Here is a 19916-nt window from a genome sequence, read left to right on the forward strand (position 1 = left end):
TTTGTAATTCTAATAGTTTTGCCTAATTTTAAAATTGCCTGTTTTAGAATGAACATTAATAAACATTTAAATATTATAATGTACCCCAACAATGTTTTGAGTTAAAAACATGTTTGGTTTTAAAAATGTCTAGATGTTTGTAGGATACTTTCTACACTTTTTACTTGAACCAGAGTGTAATCTAGAGTTTGGTTTGAGATATCCATATTTCTACTCCAGTGGGTTGCCCATTTCATTACATTCACAACTTTAAATCGCATGAAAAAGAAACTAGTCTTTAAAATTGTATTCTTTTGTGTCGATTCACATTCTCAGATGCCCAGTTAATCAAAACACACTCCTGCTTTCTAGTCCTAAGTATGGTCAGTGGAAATGTGGTGTATTTCCTCATTTTAGAATCTGAGTAATGTACGTCACAAAGTCGGTGTGCTTTGAGTTGTTGCATTGCCTTTCTTTGACTTTTATTGCATTTCTACAAGTTTAAGCTAAGGAACCTTTTTACCTTCCATTTCTGCCTGCCTCAGTCATCTCTTCAAATTGGTTTAATACTTGTGTTCAGTGTCGCAAGTGAGCATGTCCTTTCCTATTTACACATATTGGGTTTATATCATTCTTTGTTGCTTCCTTTACTGCTGACTTCTTCTAACTGCATATACTTCACTTTTTGAATATATTTCCGAGCTGCCCATCTCGATCTAGAAAACGTGACAGCAGTGCTCCTGCGCACCAGCAGGTGATGCCGTGCAGCTCAGCATTGGCTCTTTCAGTGACAGAGCAGTGTTTAAGTGCCACTCCTAAGCACTGTCACCAGTTCCTTTTTTTTCTACGCCTTCCAAAACCAATCTTGAGCTTCGTTCCCAACTTACTATAATCCCCAAGCATTTCTAGAGTGTTCCATAAAGCCATCTTCCCTCCAGAAACTATAGGTTGCAGAAAGCAGATTTTAGTTAGACCCATTTGAAGGTCCATATGCTCCAGCCATGTCTATTATGTCATGGGCCAAGTGTGCCCTTGTGGTCCCAGAGGTGATTCAGGTGCAGGAGGGGAAGCTCTACATGACTGAAAAAGGTCATAGATACAGAACAAGTCCTTCAAGTTGCAGGCTTGGTCTAGGGCAGGTTTAATAGTTTACTTCTACAGATAGTTGGCTTCCCACTCGAAGTACCCTGGTAACTTGAAGTAAAAGTAAAGAAATGCAACCTTAAATAAATTAAGCTAGATGTAACCCCATACTGCCACTCTAGTACTAAAGAGCAAGGGTGTTAAGATGAACATTTCACCTGTTAGACCTCCCTGACTTTTGAGCCAGTTCTTCACTTGATCTTGGTGTGCCCAGAGTTCTCTAACCTATCATCGAGCCTACAACTGTTGATGCCCTCCAAGGAGGCCATACTGCAAATATTGGTGCAATACCAGCCCCTTCTGGACTGCCTTAATTTCTGAGGGAGTCGCCATAGCGTGCAGTCTGATTACTGCCAGCAGGTACTCCCTCAACGCAGTCCACACTCTTGGGACCTGTTCACACCGCTATACCAGTTTTGTTACAATCTAGAGATCCATGACCTTTCCTGCTGCACCAACCCAAACAGCACCAGTGTACAATCTGATAACCAACAATCCAGTCTTATTACAAACTGACCCCTGCCCAAGCCTGACTAAGTTACAAAAGCAGAACGGATTATTATTCAGCTGGAGTCTAACCTGACGCCTCAACTGCGATGCAGGTAACAACATAAGCGCCTTTCTGTTTTTGGCTCGGTCTCTTGACCCTGTGGAGGATCCAGGTAAGGTCCTTCAGGATACTGGTGTTAAAGAGAGATTCCTGGCTCCCTCCTAATTATGATAGTGCACTATACCTCGATTTACAAAAAATCAGTGCTTTAGTGCATCCCTGAAACAGCTTCACTTTCCAAATTGACCATCGACAGAGTAAAGTGATAAGATTGCACTGGTGGTTAGGATGGTAGCCAAAGTGCTAGACTTAAAGTTGCCCTTTATCGAAACAGTCTGATGTTTTCACAGATTGTTCAAGAGGGGCCTGCAACTTCTGAGTCATTGTTGCCATTTTATGAGGCTTTACTGACCAGTTAATGGTTATGTAGTCAGAACCCTGTATTTGCCTACCGTTCAGCAAACAAGTAGTCCACCAACATAGACCTGCGTCTGGTGACCAATTTATTTCCCACTAAACACCCTACACCTGAGAGCATTATTGTGCAGACTTCAACTTGCAAGGTTATTCCTAGCTCTTTTCCAACCAATCCCCTGGACAGGAAATCCAAACTCATTGACTCTTTTGAAAGAGAATGTTTTCATCTTTTTCTCTCTGAAGTCCTTAAATGCTGGTTGCTTAATGGTCTGATGCACACGTACTCTGGGACATAATAATAATCAACATTTGTAAAGCGCGAACAATCGCCCGTAAGGGTATCTAGGCGCTGGGGGCCGTCGGGAAGATTAAGCAAGCTATTGCCCAGAGTCATACGGTGCTGGGCTAATCTGCCGCCGGTGCCAGGGATTGAAGCGTGATCCCCAGATTCCGGAATCAGTCGCCGCAGCGCCACACCTCTTCTTTTGGCATGGCCCTTCCTTGACTTGGCCAGCGAGATCTTGATGGCGGTCCCAGAAGATCACAGCCTCTTTGGACAAACCATGCATAACAGACAGGATGCAGCTAAGTTTGTGATTCTTGCTGGCCTGGATATTAGATTGTATTGGCAGGGCTATTAGGAGCAGTGTGGTCTTGAGGAGTCACACATGAATGAGTGCATTTTCCTCCTCTCATATGTTAGATGGCTAATGAGGGCCATGCAGTGGACCCTGGGTCCCAGTTGGCCCAGCATCAGGGCTGACTCGCAGACATCGTATTGATCTCACCTGAGAATGCTTGGATTATGCAGTAGTGATGGTCAGATGTCTACCTAACTTGCGGTAGACCACTAGTTGTCATACATTTTATAAAAGAATTGACATGCGTTTACCCGAAGCCATTTATGATGCCTCAGTGGGATCCTTACCTGGTCTTGACTTTCTTGATGTGCACACTCTTCGAACCTATGCCCAGTGCCTCCTTAATACTCAACGTGAATGTAGTATTTTTCACTGCTTATACATGAATGTGCTGCGCTGCTGGCCAAACATCCTATACCATCTTTAGGAAGCTGGCTTAGTATATGGTACACACTACACTTATATAAGGGAGGCACCTTTTACTAATCCAGGCAGCCCTTGTGGTAATTTTAGGGGTCCAGTGCCTCCTTAATACTCAACGTGAATGTAGTATTTTTCATTGCTTATACATGAATGTGCTGCGCTGCTGGCCAAACATCATATACCATCTTTAGGAAGCTGGCTTAGTATATGGTACACACTACACTTATATAAGGGAGGCACCTTTTACTAATCCAGGCAGCCCTTGTGGTAATTTTAGGGGTCTTAGACAACCATAGAAAGCTATCTACGTGGTAGCTGTAAGGAGAAGCCTTCAGGCTTATGCAGCAGGAGTATTAAGCAGCTTGTTTTACCAGTTCTAATCCTGTAGTATAGGTTAAACGAATAAGAACCACTGTGTGTGTGTGTGTGTGTGTGTGTGTGTATATATTCACTTAAAAAACCATAGGTTTCAGGCCTTATATAGTTAGGAATTGGCATTTAAAAAACCATTGAAATTGCTCCTATATAGTTAGTTGTACTAACTATATTTCACGCACCCGCAATCCACTGCTGATGATGTCACATATTACATCATTCATGACATGGTCAGTGACATCACTGATGACCTCTCTGATGACCTCTCTGATGACCTCTCTGATGACCTCTCTGATGACCTCACGGATGACATCACGGATGACATCACGAATGACATCTCGAATGACATCTCGAATGACATCTCGAATGACATCTCGAATGACATCTCGAATGACATCTCGAATGACATCTCGAATGACATCTCGAATGACATCACTGATATCACTGATGACATCACTGATGACATCATCCATGTGATAATACAATACACCTCCTCACACTCTAGTATAACCTTTGATACACCCAGTGTTAAATACAGACTACCATTCTTGAAACCATTGACACACCAATACCAGTTACTACATACGCACTCACTGATTCCTAGGTCAACACACACATTCAGCTGTTCGAGCTGTAGCCTTGTCAGAATGTCCCTATGGAAATTAACATGGGGAAAACATGTTTTGGGACCGCCCCTTTTTTCTCGGCCCCCGCTTGACGAATCCCCCCGAAACTTTCAGGGAAGGAGCGTAGCGAGGCAAATTTAAGGAAAATTAAAGGCAGATCCCTCAATCGGCGCCAAAGTTATTCCCAATAGAATGTTCTGTATTTCCTATGGTAACTAGGTCCTAACTATATATACCTACTGGCGATATATATATATACATGTCCGTTACACATCATTAACTAGCACATTGGTATATCTCCTACCTGTAGATATCAACACAAATATACAATAATACTTAAATTGCAAATAGTTTAGTATCACCAAATAGTGGCCTCCAGGGGGAGACCAAACCATATACTATAAAAGTGCAATGCGAACTGCGGCTGAAGTCGAGACTTGGACCATGAGACACGGAGAAGCTGGGGACACGAGTAACCACCTAAGGTAAGTACCCAGGAGCCCCAAGGAGGCTGTGTGCAGAGTAGAAACACAGCTGCTCGCTCAATAGAAGTCAACAGGGAAGTCGCGGTTGCAGTTTTGCAGAAGGACTCTTCACAGTGGACCCTGACGAAACCCTGTGGAAGACAGTAGGTTGGGTGACCATGAGGAAGATCAGGAGCCATTTACAAGATGTCCCATGTCGGAATCTCAGAACCAACGGGTCAGTGTCCAGCGGGAGCACCAACATGCCTTGGCAGCAACAGGTGTGGAAAGCAAAGCCGGAGCAACATTGGGACCAGTAAGGTCCAAGGAACTCACCACAAGCAGGAGAGTCAGAGCTGGCCCCGATTAAGCGGGGAAGCCCATTGGAGCAGAAGATTACCCTCCAGAGGACCTCTAGCTGCTTACCAAGTAAAGTAAAGTAAAGTCCACATTTGTAAAGCGCACAATCACCCGTAAGGGTCTCTAGGCGCTGGGGGCCGTCGGGAAGATTAAGAGAGCTATTGCCCAGAGTCACATGGTGCTGGGCTAACCTGCCGCCGGAGCCGGGGATCGAACCGTGGTCCCCAGATTCCAGTGTCAGTCGCCCTGGCCGCGGCGCCACACCTCTTCCTGGAAGGCCCATGGTGAACTGAAGAGCAGAACTAACAAGCCTTGGCAACAAGTCGACACGGTTCACAGGAGTTTGGTCCCAGCAGTTGCAATGAGGGATACTGGCTTCAAACTTGCTGAGTGGACAGGTCAGGCCTCCAGGGAGTTGCGGAAACACCACCTGTGCTGCTGCACCTTTCGAAGTTCATGAAACGTCAGGAGCAGCAGGCCTGTCAACTTGCTTGCAGTGCCTGCAGATGCAAGGGAGTGACTCCTTCACTCCAAGGGAGATTACTTCGGGTGTCCTTGATGCCCACAGGTCTGGAGAAGATCCTGGCAGAAGCACAGACTAAGAAGACTTGCAAAACAGCGTCCCACACCAGCCCAATACACTAAGTCCTGTCTGGGAGGTGGTAACACCTACTTGTGACAGGAAACCTATTTTGCAGCGTGAATCTTTCTGGATTCACTATGCTGTAAATTATTCCGCGGTCTAGTGGTTGGGTCCGGAATCAGTCTTTTCTCGTTTTGATTAAAAAAATAAATACATTTGTAGCTCAGGTTGGTGTCGACATCCCACCTTTTGGTGTCCTTCCTGTGACGTCGGCACGCTTCCTCCAGAAGCTCCCACCTTTGGGCGCCATCTTCAGATTCTTTTTTCCGCCGTTGGGTCTGGATCGTCACCGAGAGGCACTAGTTTTTGGGGAAAAGGAGTAAAAGACTGAAATCTACCGAAAAAGATTGGAGAATGCTTCTAGAAACAAGACCACTGAGCTGGGACGACAAAGGAGGAGGAGAACATCCTACGGAGAATGCGCACACAGGGGGGGGGGGGGGGGGCTGAGCGCAGGAATGGACAAGACTCCCTTCAAATTCTGCCGCAATTGCCACCACAAATACGCACAAAAGGACCAGCACCCAGTTTGAAAACTCTGCCTGCCGGTCGACCACGAGAGCAAGGATTGCAACGTGTGCTCAGTCTTCAACCCGAAGACTCTCAGGGGGAGAGAGAGGCAGAGGAGAGCCAACTACAGCATGCAAGGCCAAGGTCAACCCCCGTCGCTTCGGGACTTGGGCCTCTCCAGTGAGGAAGAGGACAACATCACTGAAGAAGCAGATGACTACACGGTCGTAGAGACGGATAAGAAAACATCAAGAGGTAGGAGAGACGTTGAACCCTAAAACCCCGACAGACTCGAAAGCCTGAGTCAGAATATCGAAAAACAGAGTCTCAGTCCACGAAAGGAGCACTGGCGCTGAAAATTTAGGCGGCCGCAGCTGCATCCCGGGACAAACAGCCCAGTGGATCCTTAAAAAAGTACTCCCGGACGGCGAAAACACAAGAAAAACCTAGGTCGTCTAAGCACGTCCCCAAAAAGGCATGCCCGGCGCCGAAAGAAAAGGACCCGAAGGCTACTTCGACGTCTGTCGAAGCGATCGTCCGAAACACTAGACGCCGAACAGGCTGCCGAGATGGAAAGGAAAAAAAGAAGGCTCGAGACCGAAATGGATAACATCCTGCAAAGAAAAAGAGAATTCGACGAGCGGATGAAGAGGTTCACCATTCCGTCGAAGTCGAGGACGAAGAGAAGTTTGATGCCGAAGAGCCGCCGAAAACTCCAGAGCCCCAAGAACACAGAGGAAGAGAGCCTATACTATGACTAGGAAGTCGAGGAAGACCAGCACACAAGTTTGTGCTTGGCATCCTTGGTGGCGCAGGACCTGGATTGGCAGGACCTAAACGCCGAAAGTCCGGAAGAGGCCGTGGAGACGTATCCTTCGAGGCCTTCACCGCCAGATGACATTCGTATCTACAACATGGTCATCAGGAACGCGGCAACAGCTTATGGAGTGAAACTGGAGGAAGAGAAACCAAAAGCCTGCTTCCTCTTAGAGACCCTGCTCCCCACTCAAACCAGGAGTCAATTCCTCTCCATGCTGCCAAGTGTCCTTGACCAAGGGAAGGAGGCATTCAAGGAACCAGCAAGCTGCAGGTCTGTCACACCTAGGACAGAGAAGAAATACTAACACTCTAAGGATCCTCCCTACATCCAGGGATCCGTCACGGCTGACTCCCATCATTGCAGCAACAGCCAGAAAAAGGGCCAACGTTCCCACAAACCCAAGCCTACCACCAGACAAAGAGAGGATTGACCTCACTGGAAGGAAAATAGAGGGGAATGCAGCAGTACACTGGCACATTGCCAACTCTAATGCCCTACTTAACAGGCATACGTAGCAGCATTGGAACGAGGTCGGACAACTGCTCACACCTCCCTGAGCAATACCAACAGAGAGCATCACACCTGGTGGAGGAAGGCAAGAATATAGCAAACTCATGCCTGAAATCAGCCCTGGATGCAGCAGACACATCAAGCCGGAAGTACAGAATAACATTCTGAACACCCCCTTCAATGGAGAAACCCTGTTAGGAGCACCAGCGGATGAGAAACTCGCCCAACTCAAAAAAGAAAATGGAAACTGCGAGGTCCATGGGGGCCTTGCAATTCAGGGGAATGAGAAGAGGCACCCCGACACGAAGGCCAAACGGAAGAGGGGGAAACCAGCCAGGAACGTCACATCAGACATTCCAGCAGAGCTACCAGGGCGACAATCAAGCACACCAGGGCCAGCAGAAACAAACCTGGCAATACCAGCCTCGGGGCCAGTCCTTTCGCGGGAGGGCGAATGGTCGAGGGCAAACAAGAAGAGGGGGCCAGCAACCCACCTCAAAGTGACTCCGCACCACCAAGCGTGCCCACCCACACGACACCTCTATTGTAGGGGCACAATAAAGTCAGCAAAAAAGTTATACGGACTGAAGATCAACAAACATGTAACACCAGTAGGAGGCAGGCTAAAATACTTCTTCCAGGAATGAAGAAAATAACAGACAAATGGATACTGAACATCATACAGTTCGGATACTGCATCGAACTGGAAAAAAAACGCCAAACAGGAAACCAAAAAGAAAAGCGCGCTCAGCAAAAGAACTAGCGCTACTCATAGAGGAAGCACAAGAACTACTCCACAAAGAGGCCATAGAAACAGTACCATTCAAAGAAAGAAACAGAGGAGTGTACTCTAACTACTTCCTGGTACCAAAGGTGGACAAAATGTTAAAACCCATCCTGGACCTACGGTTCCTAAACCAATACATAAAAACACAAAAATTCAAAATGACATCCCTACAAGAAGTCATTCCTCAGATAAGGGACGGAGATTTTATGTCCACCATAGACCTAAAAGACGCCTACCTACACATTCCCATGAACAGGCAGCACAAACATCTACTGAGATTTGCCATCGACAAAGCACACTACCAGTTAACTGCCCTGGCCTTCGGACTAAAATCTGCACCAAGGGTTTTCACCAAGTGCCTCGCAGCCGTGGCAGCACACCTAGGTAGGGAAGGGATTCATGTATACCCCTACCTCGACAACTGGCTAATAAAAGCAAGTTCCTACAAACAATGCAAAGAACATGCACAGCGGGTCACAGAAACGCTAACAGAACTGGGGTTCTCAATACACTGGGGTAAATCCTCAATGGAACCAGAACAAGTGAAGATCTTCCTAGGCGCACAGATCAACACCATACAGAGCAAAGTGTTCCCCAGCGACAAGAGAACACTTGCCCTGCTGAAGGAGACACGCCACTACCAGAAGGGGCGAGCTCTTACAGTGAGGACAGCGAGCAAGATCATGGGGATGATGGCGTCCTACATACACCTAATCCCCAACATACGGCTCCACATGAGACCATTCCAGGAATGGCTTCAGCAACAATGGTCACAAGCTACAGGGAGTTTGGAAATCTAGTGGTTGTAACTCATGCAGTGCAAGAGGAGATAGCATGGTGGAACAAGGAGAACATAAAGAAGGGGAATCCTTTAACACCACGAAACCCAACAGTGACCATCACCACAGACGCATCCCAGAAGAGATGGGGAGCACACATGAACCAACTCTGTGGACCTCAACAGATGCGATCAAGCACATCAACTACCTGGAACTAAAGACAGTGTTCCTAGCCCTAAAAGCCTTCCAGAAACAACTGTATGGGCAAAGAGTGTTGATACAAACCGACAACACCACAACGATGTTCTACATCCACAAACAGGGAGGAACACAATCAGTCGCACTATCCAACCTAGCGCAGGACATATGGAGGTGGGCCATCCCACTCAGAATAGACCTCCTAGCTATACACCTTCCAGGAAAGGACAACGTGAAGGCAGACAGGCTCAGCAGACAGACATCAGCATCCCACGAGTGGGAGCTCAATGCACAAGAAACACAAAGGCTATTCAAGAAGTGGGAGACACCATCAAAAGACCTATTTGCAACACACCAGAATGCAAAATGCCGATTCTCCGCAACCAGGGGAACAATCCCAGGGGAATGCCCTATGGATAAGCTGGTCGAAAACATTTGCCTGCGCTTTTCCCCCGATACCACTTAGACACAGGGTACTCAGCAAATGCAGAACCAGCAACATGGCACGGATTCTGGTGGCACCACAGTGGGCCAGGCAGTCATGGTTCTCACATAGTGGTGATGGCGCTGGGACCACCGCACAAGTTTGGGAAAAGAAAGGACTTACTCTCCATGTAAAACGGAGAGGTACTCCACCCAGAGCCAGAGAGCCTCTGCCTAGCTGCGTGGCTCCTGAAGACATAGAGTTTGCACAACTGAAACTGCCGGAGAACACGCTGCGGGTGATACGGGAGGCAAGGAGACCAACCACACGGAAGTGCTATGTGGCAAAATGGAAAAGATTCACACAATGGTGCATCAATGAGAAGCTACACAAGAAGATGACACAGCAATCAACGGTGCTAAAATATTTAACACACCTGCTAAAAGCAAACTTAAGTTCTACCTCGCTGAGAGTACACCTAGCGAGACAGGAGAGAGCTTCTTTACATCACAGGTAGTAAAAAGATTCCTGGAAGGAGCTAAAAGGTTCGCACCACCAAAAAGGATGCCGCCACCGGCATGGAACCTTAATTTAGTCCTAACAGAGCTTATGAAGGTGCCTTTTCGACCCATCCATAATGCCTCACTACAAATGCTCACGATAAAGACAGCCTTTCTAGTGGCAATCACGTCGCTACGCAGGGTAAGCGATCTGCAAGCATTAACGCTACAAGAACCTTACATCCAAATAAACAATGACAGCCGCCACAAACATAACAAACCGCTACAAAGTCTATGCACAGCATAGTGAATCCAGAAAGATTCACGCTGCAAAACGAATAGTTTCTTACCTGTAGGTGTAGTTTTGCAGCTTGAAGATCTTTCTGGATTCACTAGCGAACCCACCCACCTCTGCCAGAAAGATGAGGAGGAGGAAATACAAGGACAATATACAGACAGACACTTTAAGAGACAAAGCGGAAATTCCTTGACTTTAAGGAAGAACTTGAAAACATTACAAAAGGATTAACGAACATAACACAAAAACAAGAAAAAAAGAATCCGAAGATGGCGCCCAAAGGTGGGAGCTTCCGCAGGAAGCGTGCCGACGTCACAGGAAGGACGCTAAAAGGTGGGACGTCAACGCCCACCTGGGCTACAAAAAAAGAGAGAGAGAGAAAAGACTACGATTCCGGACCCAACCACTAGACCACAGAATAATTCACAGCATAGTGAATCCAGAAAGATATTCAAGCTGCAAAACTACACCGACCTGTAAAAAAACTATTCATTCTACCTTCCACTGCTTGAGCTTGGCTTAGCAGCAGCTGGGCAGAAACATGTCTGTGGTCGGCAGCAGCACCAGCTTGCAGTCAGACCCTGAAAGCCTGTTACCGGTAATAGAGGGGAGTACCCCAAGGTAGCCCCCTAGTACATGGGATCGCAGCTCCAACACTGAAATCGATGTTGGGGTATGATTCCAAAATGTTTGATACCTAACATGACTGGGTTTGGTGCAGCCTCAATATAGATCGACATCTCGTAATGTCTGAAGTCCACTATATGTATTAAAATGGCTAACCGTACTTACAAAGCCTGGAGAATCGACTGCAGTGTTTGTAGCATTGTCCTGCTCATGCAGGGGCACCCTCCTACTCATAACCAAGCACCCTGCCCTCAAGACTGAAGAGCCTGTCATAGGCGTAACTTATTGGCTTTAAGTGAAGTGACCCCAGATATTGGAAACTTATAGATGTCGTTAGAGATGCACGCACCAAGTCAGACAGTCTGCAATGGCAGGCTTGTAGTTAGTTTAAGGGGTCTCTTATGGGTGGCACAATACATGCTGCAGCCCATGGGAGACACCTGATGCACCTATGCCCTGGGTACCTTAGTACCATATACTAGGGACTTACAAGGACACACCAGTTACCAATTGTGGAGGTACAGAACTACATGCCATGGTCAATTTTGGTAGGAAGCACAGTGACTAGGGTCCTGATGAGCAGGATCCCAGTCAGATCATCCAAAAAAAATACTAATACCAGCAAAGTGTGGGAGTAACCATGAAAGCAGATCCTACTTTCCTACTGTAGGAAAGTGCCCCTTTTTGCATTTTTGCCTAATGTTGATGCTCTTTGACTGTGTCCTGGGTTCCTGCCAACCAGGTAGCCAGGGCCTATGTTCTTTACCTAAAACAGTACTGTTACAAACCCAGTTGGGAACTCTCTGGCCACATGCAAGTCCCTTGTAAAAGGTACCATAAGTACCAAGGATACTGTGACCTGGGAAGGCCTCTAAGGGCCGCAGCACTTATTGTGCCACCCTTAGAGGCCCTGGAACTTAACACACACACACTGCCATTGAAGGCTGCATGTTTTGGTGCTTAGCAAGGTGAAGAGCCTTCAATCTCCTGCCACGGCATAGGTAAGTCACCCCTCTAGCTGGGTGCACTATACCAGTAGTGAGGGTACAGGTGCATGAGTCCTGTACCCCTACAGTTTCTAAGTCCATTCTTAGACATTGTAAGTGTAGTAAAGCTATAATGAGTATATGGTCTGCGGGTTTGTCATTACCAACTCCACAGCACCGTAATGGATTTACTGAAAACTGGGAAGTTTGATATCAGACTTTTCAGTACATTAAGCCCACACTGATGGCAGTGTGGGATTTAATGAAAAATGCACACAGAGGGAATCTTGGAGATGCCGCCTGAAAACGACCTGCCTCTAGTGTCCTGGCTGAGTGTCTGCTTGCCAGCTGCCACCACGGGACATGTTTTTGGACCCCTGGGTCGAGAGCCTGCCGCACACCAAGCCCATCCTGGGTCGAGGTGCCAGACCTCCCCCCCAGGATGGGCAGGGTCCATGACGAAGCGTCAGTCTTGTTGCCTTTGTTAGCTGACCCAGCCATTTGCTGCTCCCAGCATCTGACCCTAACTTTGGGCAGGAGAATCGGCAGGTTAACCAAGATAATAGGAGCGGTATACGCATCTTTGCCAACCACCCCCCACCACCCCACCCCCCCCCCCCGATGGGGGATGCGAGATGAAGCACAACTCTCAATCCCCGCCATCTTGAAGATGGGGAGACCCAGAAACCCGGAGGGAGGCTTATGCCCCCCTCCCACTGGATGGTGGCTTAATAGGGGGTGTACCCACCCCAAGGAAGGGACACATTGGTCCCGACCTGGACCTACCTGTAAAGCCTCTAAATTTAGTCTTCAAGAAGAAGTGAGGTGAAGTATTTAGTCTCAGCGTCCAAAAAGGCTATGAGATGGTAGCTTTCGGGGTTCGTCACTGGGCCCCTTTTTAAATCTCGCCTGAGCCAATGCGCTTGCGCATTGCTCAGGCGAGATTATAGTAAGCGGAAAAGAACAGTCTACCAAAACTGCTGCGGATCGCATACAGTTCATGTGATCTATGCGTGTGCACAGAGCCAGCTACATAACACACCACCATTTGTCTGTGCCTTGGCATCAGACTTCAAAGGCTGCCGCTCCCAGCCCCCCCCCCCGGGTGCACATCGCGCACCACCATTTGTCTGTGCATCGGCATCCGACTTCAAAGGCTGCCGCTCCCCCGCCCGCCCCTCCGCCGCAGCAATGCCGAGAGCTTGTTTCTGGATGAAAGTGAAAGCCTACCGTGCTTGTTTACAGTAGCCTTGCTCCTCAAATGCTGTTGCTGTGTTGCCATCTCTCTAGGGACACTCAGCTTGAAAACACGCGACTTGCTAGCTGCAATACTACATCCGCTATGCTTTGCCTCTAGACACGTCGATCCCTCGCAGACTGTGCCGACTCTGCCCCTCCTGATTCTGAAACTGACCAACGCAGTCATGACGCAGTCTCTTCTCTGTCTTATGTCTGCCCTGCCACCATTTACCGTCACCCTCACACCTCCTCACCCTCACACACCCTCACCCCCCCCCCCCCACACACACACACACACACACACACCCTCACCCACCACATCACTCAGGAACACTACCACGTCGCTCGGGAACACTACCACGTCGCTCGGGAACACTACCACGTCGCTCGGGAACACTACCACGTCGCTCGGGAACACTACCACGTCGCTCGGGAACACTACCACGTCGCTCGGGAACACTACCACGTCGCTCGGGAACACTACCACGTCGCTCGGGGGCACCACCCCGTCGCTCGGGGGCACCACCCCGTCACTCGGGGGCACCACCCCGTCACTCGGGGACACCACCCCGTCACTCGGGGACACCACCCCCGTCACTCTGGGACACCACCCCCGTCACTCTGGGACACCACCCCCGTCACTCTGGGACACCACCCCCGTCACTCTGGGACACCACCCCCGTCACTCTGGGACACCACCCCCGTCACTCTGGGACACCACTCAGCCCAACCACATCATCACTCTGCACCACAACAGCACTGTCCTTGCTTGCTACCAACAAGCAGTGCCATAGCCAATAGGACTCACATTAGGGAAGTGTAAGCTATTGGCTTTGTGAATAACCATGCTATTCATTTATATATTTTCAAAGCCAACACATTAAAAAAAAATTCATTTACAATACCAATAGCTCACACTTTCCTAATGCGAGACCTATTGCCTTGCAAATGCTTGTTGTAAATGGGGTGCATTATCGAACCCTGCCAAGACGAAGGGATGGATTTTGAGGTAAAGCTGCTTTTAAACAGGTTTTCAAACAGCCAGGACCAAAAGTCAACATCCTGCTTCTATACTGAGGCAGGAACGCCATTAGGGCCGGGGTTCCATCGGCTCTACTTTTCTGGATCAATTTTAATATTCTTTTAGCTGTGAGAGGTAATGCATATTAGAAAGTTTGTACTTCTGTTTCCTCAGTGCTTCCATATCGGGAATTAAGCTTGCTATAACCGGGGTACAGAATGGAACATTCAGATTTGACTTTGTACAGTGTACTAAACTGTGTAATTCAGTTTTCAGAAGTGACATAATTACCATTTATTTTGACAGTTTCCTAATCTCTGCTGAGGCGATTGATAATCCTCCAGCACTCCTTTCGATTTTCGTTTCAGCATTCCAGGAAAAGCTCCATCTTGAGTGCTTCCTCATATCCTCGTTTAGCTTATCAAATTTGTTTTTATATATAACTAATATGAAGGATGTGTATTTCTGTAGTTGTGACGGAGATGGATCCGGATTGAAGCGATTTTATTTTATTGAGCAAACTTTTCTGCATCTTCAGGTCCTTAGTGAACCAAGGTTGCAAAGAGTAGGTTCTAAGGGGCCTCGTTTCTGGGCTAAGATGTTTGATGCTGGCCAAACAGAACCTAGGTATTGCTGAAAGGGCCCAAAAATGAATTGTATGACACAGGGGTTGACTCTCGTTCGATAAGGTTATTTTCCAGATGATGTAGTTTGTTGCAGCTTCCAGATTCCATTTGATCTGTTTCCAGTTGTAATGAGTATGGTTTGTGCCGTTAGTCCTTAAAGTGATTTGAACGTTGCTGCAATTTTCCGTTCGCAAGCTCTGAGGCATGTGGTCACTTTCACAGCACAAGATGATGGAAAAAATGACAGTAAAAAGTAGTTCAACAGATTTGTACTGCAATTCAAGCATGATACAAATTATAGTTTTCAGGAAGTAGTGCTAAACATTATATGTTTTTCTGCAGAGGAAGCTAATTGAAAAGTTTCAAAATGGTGACCTAATAATGCAAGGGCAGAAACATATAGGAATTTGCAGGACCAATCCTGCTATTAAAGAATCACACATGTTCATTCTCAGGAGTCCATTGTGGAATAGCCTTGCATCATGTTCATTATAATTTTTGGGTTGTATGATAGAAGCAAGCAGCCCAAACCTTGAATGCGTCCTAAGAAACCTACAGCCGACCCCTCTGATCTCAACAATTATCGTCCCATTACCAATATTCCCACTCTCGCCAAACTGCTGGAAAAATGCGCACAACTACAATTGACTAAACACATTGAGCAATTTGATCTCCTCAACCCTCACCAGTCGGGCTTCCGAGCAGGACACAGCACAGAAACTGCTATGACTCACATAATTGACGACGCACTTCAAATGCAAGACCAAAATGACACCTGCCTCCTCATCCTCCTTGATCTCTCTTCAGCATTTGACACCGTTAAACATGAGAATTTACTAGAGCTACTAAACACAAGAATGGGTTTATCTGGAACTGTTCTCAAGTGGTTCACCTCCTTTCTTCACAACAGGTCGCAGAAATTCAAGAGCAACAACCTGATGTCCTCGCCAATACCCGTAACGCTAGGTGTCCCCCAAGGATCCTCTCTATCCCCAACTCTGTTCAACCTAGTCATGGAACCTCTCACCACCTTGCTACAAGCATCCAATATACACTTTCACATGTACGCAGATGACACCCAACTTTATCTCAAATTACAGTCCCCCAAAGACATCTTGCTCCTGAACTCAACGATCAGATGCACCCAATCCTGGCTTGCCGATAATCATCTCAAACTCAATGCCCTGAAAACAGAGTTCCTTCTGATCTCACCTCCAGCGAAGATCTCCACCACTCAAATTTGGCTTAAAAACCTAACCGCACTCAATGTCCAACCCACCATCGTGGACTCAGCAAAATCTCTAGGCATAACACTCGACACCAATCTGAACATGCAGCAACATATCAGCAAGGCAACAAAGGGAGCGAACTTCCAGATCAACACCCTGAGGAGACTTAAACCCTTCCTCCCAGCCAAAGACTTCCAAACCGCAGTACAAGCACTAGTCCTCCCTCGAATTGAATACGGCAGCATCGCCCTATGCGGACTCCCCCCTAACTACAACTGCACCCCTAAGAGCTTCTCTAAACGCTGCAGCGAGACTCATCACTGGGTCAAAAAAGCACTCCCATATTACCCCTGACTTGAAATCCCTGAACTGGCTGCCTTTTGAAGCCAGAATACATCTGAAAATCGCCTGCATAACACACAAGGCGGTACATCTAAACTCACCCGGATACCTCGCTCAGAAACTGACAATCTCTGGAGGAGTTAGAAACACTAGAGGCACAAACAATCTTCTGTTGAAACCTCGAAGATTCCGGAAGGAAAAAACTTATAAGCGCTCCTTCTCAGGAATGGTGCCTAGGATCTGGAACTCACTCCCGCCCGAAACCAGGCTTTTGCAGCGTGAATCTTTCTGGATTCACTATGCTGTGCATTATTCCGCGGTCTTGTGGTTGGGTCCGGATTCGTAGTCTTTTCTTTGTTTTTTTTTTTTTTTCTTAGCCCAGGTGGGCGTCGGCGTCACACCCCCTTGGGTGTATTTCCGGTGACGTCGGCCTGCTTCCTGCGGAAGCTCCCACTCTTGGGCGCCATCTTCAGATTCTTTTTTTCCGCGGTCGGGTCTGGATCGTTCCCGTTTGGGCTCCAGACATTTTTGGAGAAAGAAGAAAGAAAATACAGAAAAGACGAGGAGAAGTCATCTGAAGACTCCAGGGGACTTCATCGACGAGTAACCAGCAAGGATAAGGCGTTTTCCATCGAGATCTTCGACGAACACGCGACCAGAGAGGCCCTGGACGCTCGAGGATGGACAACACGCCGTTCAAGTTCTGCCGTAGCTGCCACCACAAGTACGCGCAGAAGGACCAGCACCCGGTATGCAACCTTTGCCTACTGGTGGACCACGAAAGCGGAGACTGCAACGCCTGTTCCGCCTTCACCCCGAAGACCCTTCGTGTGAGAGAGAGGCAGAGGGTAGCACACGCCGCCCTGCAGGGGAAGGCCCCGACTCCGTCACTCTACGAGCTGGGGATGTCCTCCGAGGAAGAAGACAACGCTGCCGCCGAAGACGACAGCTACACGGTCGTAGAGACCGATTACACGAAGACTTCTGACAAGGTAGGAGACTCTTCGGCCCCCAAGAACCCGAGAGACTCTGAGTCTAGAAAAATCGAGGGCAAGACCCCGAAAGCGCCGACGCCAAAAAAGGCGGCGTCCGCGAATACTCCCAGGCCCAGCGGATCCTCCGAGAAGGAGTCCCCGGCGCCGAGAGCTGCTGATCAGCAGAAAACGTCAAATCGTCCCCGAAAAGGATCGATCGACGCCGAGGGAGAAAGACCCAAAACTGACGACGACGACCAGAGACCCAAAATCCGGTTCGACGTCAAACTTCGACTCCGAGAGGCACGGCGACGAGCCATCCGCCGAAGAGAGCGGCCGACCCATCCGACGCGGAACACGCGGCCGAGATGGAGAAGAAAAGAAGGCGCCTCGAGGCAGAAATGGAGAACATCATGCAGCGGAAGAAAGATTTCGACGCAAAGATGAAAGCCTTCACGATCCCTCACAAGACCAAGCCACCGGTGATGGAGGCGGTCGAGGAGGAAGAGGAGATCGCCGAAGTCACCGAGGAACAAGACCAGGACGTTGAGGTGATCGACGACCAGGAGGAGTACGAGAACCCCTACGATAGTTACAACTATGGGGAGGAGGAGGAGGGCAGGACAGACAGAGTCGGCACCCTCGGACCTTCAGGAGGTAGATTACATCGATGTCGACACCGACAGCCCGGAGGAGGTGGTCGACACCTACCCCTCGAGGCCCTCGCCGCCGGACGACATCGGGGCCTACAACTCGGTGATACAATCTGCCGCAGCAGCTTTCAAGCTCAAGCTCGACGAAGAGAAGCAGAAAGCAGACTTCCTTCTAGAAACATTGCTCCCAACACAAACGAGGAGCCAGTTCCTTCCAATGCTCGAGAGCGTCTTGGCTCAGGGGAAGGAAGCTTTCAGGGAGCCCGCAACATGCAAGGCAGTAACTCCCAGAACTGAGAAGAAGTACAAGCATGCCACAAAGGACCCGGCCTACATTCAGGGCACGGTCTCCGCAGACTCCATTATCACGGCCACAGCAAGGAGGAGGGCTAACGTACCCACTACCTCGGGACCACCACCGGATAAGGAGAGCAAAAGGATGGATCTGGTGGGCAGAAGGATCGAACGGAATGCCGCGACCCACTGACGTATGGCTAATTCCAACGCCCTGATAAACAGGCACATGTACCAAATCATGGAGGGACTAGGGCAGTTGGTGAAGGACTTGCCCCAGGATGCCAGGCAGAAAGCCGAAAAGCTGGTTGAAGAGGGAAAGAATGCGGCAAATTCTTGCCTTAAGACGGCCCTGGATGGGGCAGACACCGCCAGCAGGCTCATGATGATGGGCGTCACGGAAAGGAGGCACGCCTGGCTCAGAATATCCGGTTTCAAACCGGAAGTGCAACACAGTATCCTGAACACACCGTTCAACGGCAGCACGCTTTTCGGACCAACAGTGGATGAACAGCTCAGCCAACTGAAGAAGGATAACGAAACAGCAAGATCCATGGGAGCATTGCAGTTCAGAGGGAACAAGAGGGGCACCCCGTCACGGAGGCCCGGCGGGAGAGGCGGAAACCAGCCAGGTACATCACACCAGGCTTTCCAGCAAACGCACCAGGCAGACTCGCAGAGTCAGCAGGGTCATCAGAAGCAGCCCTGGCAGTACCAACAAAGAGGCCAGTCCTTTCGAGGGAGAAATGGACGGGGACAAAATAGAAGAGGGGGCCAGCAGCCCACCTCCAAGTGACTTCAAAATACTCCGTGTGCCCGCCCGCAAAAAGGACCCCAGGGGGCAGCACGTACAGATGGGTCAGGACAAACTAGACACCTACGACCACAGGACACCAGTGGGAGGAAGATTAAGATTCCACCTCCAAGAGTGGAGAGAAATCACATCAGACAAATGGATCCTCAACATTATCCAATTCGGATACTGCATAGAGTTGGAGGCGAGGCCAACAAGCAGAAAACCAAAAAGAAAGCCACTAGCAAGCAAGCAGCTGCAGTGCCTTCAGGAAGAAGCAAAAGAACTCCTGCAGAAGCAGGCCATAGAACGGGTACCCTTCAAGGAAAGAAACACAGGAGTATACTCAACGTACTTCCTGGTACCAAAAGTAGACGAGACAATGAGACCCATTCTCGATTTACGGTTTGTGAACAAATTCATAAGAACGCAAAAATTCAAAATGACCTCCCTGCAGGAGGTGCTCCCACAGTTGCAGATCGGGGACTTCATGGTCACTATAGACCTCAAAGACGCATACCTGCACATCCCAATGAACAGAAAGCACAAACACATGCTCAGGTTCACCGTCGGAGAAAGCCACTACCAGTTCACGACACTGGCCTTCGGTCTAAAATCGGCACCAAGAGTTTTCACAAAGTGCCTCGCAGCAGTCGCAGCGCACCTAAGAAGGCAGGGAATACAC

General features: G+C 48.6%; 1 protein-coding gene across 1 annotated transcript in view; it reads left to right on the forward strand.

Moving 5' to 3' along the window:
- The window catches only part of LOC144829050 (uncharacterized), a 491023-nt gene that overhangs the window by 439831 nt on the left and 31276 nt on the right, over positions 1-19916 (forward strand). The gene's annotated exons all lie outside the window — the stretch shown is intronic.

This window comes from Lissotriton helveticus, chromosome 4_1, assembly GCF_964261635.1.
Source record: "Lissotriton helveticus chromosome 4_1, aLisHel1.1, whole genome shotgun sequence".
Classification (NCBI taxonomy): Eukaryota; Metazoa; Chordata; class Amphibia; order Caudata; family Salamandridae; genus Lissotriton; species Lissotriton helveticus.